This window comes from Chinchilla lanigera, unplaced genomic scaffold, assembly GCF_000276665.1.
Source record: "Chinchilla lanigera isolate Chin_1 unplaced genomic scaffold, ChiLan1.0 scaffold00018, whole genome shotgun sequence".
Taxonomy (NCBI): Eukaryota; Metazoa; Chordata; class Mammalia; order Rodentia; family Chinchillidae; genus Chinchilla; species Chinchilla lanigera.
The window spans coordinates 3,040,887-3,045,141 of NW_004955419.1; the positions used below are offsets into that span (position 1 = coordinate 3,040,887).

At 40.9% G+C, this 4,255-nt stretch overlaps 1 protein-coding gene across 6 annotated transcripts in view; it reads right to left on the bottom strand.

Annotated features, from left to right (window-relative positions):
* Nucleotides 1-4,255, bottom strand: part of Gapvd1 (GTPase activating protein and VPS9 domains 1) — a 99,103-nt gene that overhangs the window by 93,759 nt on the left and 1,089 nt on the right. The window lies entirely within an intron of this gene.

A 4,255-nucleotide genomic window follows, 5' to 3' on the forward strand; every position in this document is an offset into this window, starting at 1 on the left:
AATACTGAGCTGGGCATGATGGCGCACACCTGTATTCCCAGCACTAGAGAAGCTGAGGCAGAAGACTGCCATGAGTTCAAGGCCAGCCTGCACTACACAATGAGACCCTGCCTCGAAAAACAAACAAATAAAAAAATAAAATGCCAGGCATGGTGGCACATATCCGTAACCCCAGCACTCAAAAAGACTGAAACAGGAAGACTGCCATGAGTTCCAGGCCAGCCAGCCTGTGCTACATAGTGAAGCCAAAGCCAATCTGAATTACATAGTGAGACCTTGTCTCAAAAAACCTAAAATTAGCTAGGCATGGTGGTGCAGGCCTATAATCCCAACACGTGGGAGGCTGAAGCAGAAGGACTGTTGAGTTTGAGACCAGCCCGTGCTACAAAGTGAGCTGAAGGTCAGTGTGAACTGCAGAGCAAGAGCCTATCTCAAAAAGACAAAAAAGGGCTGGGGATATAGCTCAGTGGTACAAGCGCCTGCCTAGTAAGCACAAGGTCGATTCCCAGTACAAAAAAAAAAAAAAACTAAAATTAAATAAATAAAATAACCAAAGCCAAGCACTGTGACACACATCTGTAATCTCAGCACTTGGAAGCTGAGGCAGGAGTACCACAAATTTGAGGCCACAGCCTGAGCTACCTAGTGAGTTCAGGGCCAGCATGAATTACAGAGGGAACCATATCTCAAAACAATAACAAAAAAATCACTAGTCCAGTGTGGTGTTGCACACCTGTAATCCCAGTATTCAGGAGGCTGTTTCAGGAAGGTCACCATGAGTTCAAAGCCAGCCTGGGCTACATAATGAGTTCAAGGGCAGCTTGAACTACATATACGGTTACACCCTGTCTCAAAAAAAAAAAAAATTGGGCGTGGTGGCGCATACCTGTAATCCCAGCACTCTGGAGGCTAAGGCAGGAGGATTACTGTGAGTTCAAGACCAGCCTGGGCTACAAAGTGAACTCAAGGCCAGCCTGAACTGCATAGCAAGACCCTGTCTCAAAAAGACAAAAATAAAGAAAAAAAAACCTAACAATCACCCTAAGATCATTCAGTGAAAGAACTTCAGCAAAGCAAGTGATGGTGAATCTTTTAAAGCTTTCAATGATTCTCTTTATCATATTATTATAAAAAGTAACCAAAATCTACATAGTAGTATGTACTGATAGTCCCCCAAATTAAATCAAATGCCCACAAAAGTACTACATGGTGTTTGGAAAATAAATTCCAATATTTTAAAAAATACAAGATAAAAAAAGATCCAATTCACTGGGCATGGTGGCACATGCCTGTACTCCTAGCACTCGGAGGGGCTGGGAATTTAGCTCAGTGGCACAGCGCCTGCCCAGCAAGCGCAAGGTCATGAGTTTGATCCCCTGTACCAGAAAAAAAAACAAAAACAAACAAACAAAAAATCTTACTACTAGGGAGGCTGAGGCAGGAGGATTGCTGTGAGTTCGAGACCAGCTTGGGCTACAAAGTGAGCTCAAGGCCAGCCTGAACTACACAGCGAGACCCTGTCTCAAAAAGATCAAAAAAATAAAAAATGAAACATCCAATTCAACTCAGTATGCATAATACTATTTGCAAGATTTAAGAAAAAGTGCTTTGTTCCTAAAAATACAAAACCTAAATCCTATAATTAATCCATTTACTCAGTAAACATTTATTGATCACCTACTAAGTGCCAGCTCTTACTCTGATACAACATTAAAGACAAAGTCCCTATGGTCATACAGCTGACACACACATAGGAAAGAAAAACACGAAAATAATAAGTAGACAAATGTATAACACCAGATAGATACATGCCATAAAGAAAATAAAAGACAAGGGGACAAGGAATGCTTGTGCCATGAAGAAAATAAAAGACAAGGGGACAAGGAATGCTAAAAGCAGCAGTGTGAGGGCCTGGAAAATGACAGGGAAGACCTCTCCCTAGCAGTGACTTAGAACAGTGAGCTTAATTCAGCCTAAATCGTTTCAATGCCAATCAAGTTTCAGGCAATAGTTTTCTTCACCTTGTCATACTCCCCTCACCTTTTTTTCCCCAAAAAAATGTATGCTGCAGCAGATGTTCTACTGTTGCTACTTCTACTATTTTAGAAGAGGGAAAAAAATCTCATACAAGGTATTGACAGGTGCTTCACAAATAAGTACAAGTTTCAAACCACATACATTCTGCTTTTTTTGGTGTTTGGTTTTTTTGGCGGCAGGGAGCAGGTACTAGGAATCAAACTCATGGGCTGGGGATTTAGCTCAGCAGCACAGCGCCTGCCTAGCAAGCACGACCTCATGAGTTCGAGTAAGGGAAAAAGAAAAAAAAAAAAAAAAAAAAAACACTCAGGACCTCACTGGGTGTGGTGGCGCACGCCTGCAATCCCAGTACTCAGGAGGCTGAGGCAGGAGGATCGGTGCAAGTTCGAGGCCAGCCTGGGCTACAAAGTGAGCTCAAGGCCAGCCTAAACTGCATAGCGAGATCCTATCTCAAAAAGACAAAAAAAAAAAAAGAAAGAAAGAAAAGAAAGAAAGTCAGGACCTTGCATTTGCCAGGCAGGCACTTATGCCACTGAGCTATATATCCCCCGCCCTCAAACCACGCATATTCTGGGGGAAAAAAATGTTAAGCGACTTGTGAGAGGATTAAAGCTAAAATGAAGCAGAACTCAAGAATCTGAAATAGAATTTCAAGAAAATGACATGCTACCTCTCTAACTCTATAATCTATCTGTTTACTTCCCATTATATATGAAAAGAAGGAGGATATCAGCATCAGGAATATATATTTGAAAGAGATTTGGCTATTTTTCACTTAAAGATAGAAAAATAGGATATCCTCCTCTTAAAAGCCACACCACTACCCAGCGTGATGGTGCACGACCGTGATACGGGCATTTGGGAGGCTGAGGCAGGAGGATCATTATGAGTTTGAGGCCAGCCTGGGCTACAAAGTGAGCTCAAGGTCAGCCTGAACTGTATAGTGAGACCCTGTCTCAAAAAGACAAAAAAAAAAAGCAGTAATATTGGTCAATGGAAAGAAGGTACTTTAAAAAAGAATTTTTCCCCATGGAACTGGGGACTGAACTCAGGGCCTTCTTACTGACCTACTTCCCAGCTCTTACCTATTTTAGACAGGGTCTTACTAAGTCACGAAGTTGCTCAGGCTGAGCTAGAACTTCCCATCCTCCTGTTCAGGCTCACACAGTGCTGAGATTACAAATGTGCACCACCACACCCAGCTATAAAAATTTTTTCATCTATACTGTCATCTGGTTTGCCTTGTCTTCTTTCTTACCTAACAATGCAAATATTCTCCCAGGACTCATAGATCCAAAACAAAAAACACAAAACCTTACTTCTTTCTCAGTAGTTATTAATCATTTTGTGCCACAGACCTCTTTGGCAGTCTGGAGAAGCCTATGCCCCTTCTAGCACTGCTTTTAAAAGCGTGACATTTATACATGTACCAACTCTCCAAGATGATTGTAAAATGCATGTACTGCAAACATATACTAATAAAATTTTTTAAAAGTGATAAAAAAGAGGCAGGGAATAAGAAAGGAGAAGGGGTGTACAGGCAGGTTAATAGGGGGATGGATGTGAGCAAATTATATTACACCTGAAACTCCCCCAAAAAATGTGAAACTAGGGGGAAGGGGTGGGGAAGGGGTAGTCAGGAGGGGTAAAAATGACCAACGTGTATTATGTGCATGCACTAATCTGCCAAAATTAAATTCATTAATCTGTATTACCAATTAAAAAAAAGAGTGAAGCGCCTGCCTGGCAAGCGCAAGATCGTGAGTTCGGTTCCCGGTACCGGAGAAAAACCAAAATAAATAAATAAATAAATAAATAAAAATTTTAAAAAGAGTGAAAAAAAAAGGCATGATACAGCCATCTGTGGTGGTGCATACTTCTTATCCCAGCACAAGGGAGGCTAAGGCAGCAGGATTCTAACTTTAAGGCCAGCATGGACTACTCAGCAAAATCTTATTTCAAAATAAAAAGTATAAATAAAAACATGATAGCTGTGACTACAAAGAAAATATAATGGAATATTAACAAAACAAAAACTGATATGGTAATATATGCTGCAGCTATGTCATAGTTAACAAGATCTGACAGTAGCTCTAGCAATACCACAAATTCAAAGAAGTCAAACAAATGATATTCTGAGGTATCTTCATTAACTTAAACATGATAAAGAAGTACCTAAGGAGGCATGGTGGCGCACACCTGTAATCCCAGCACTCGG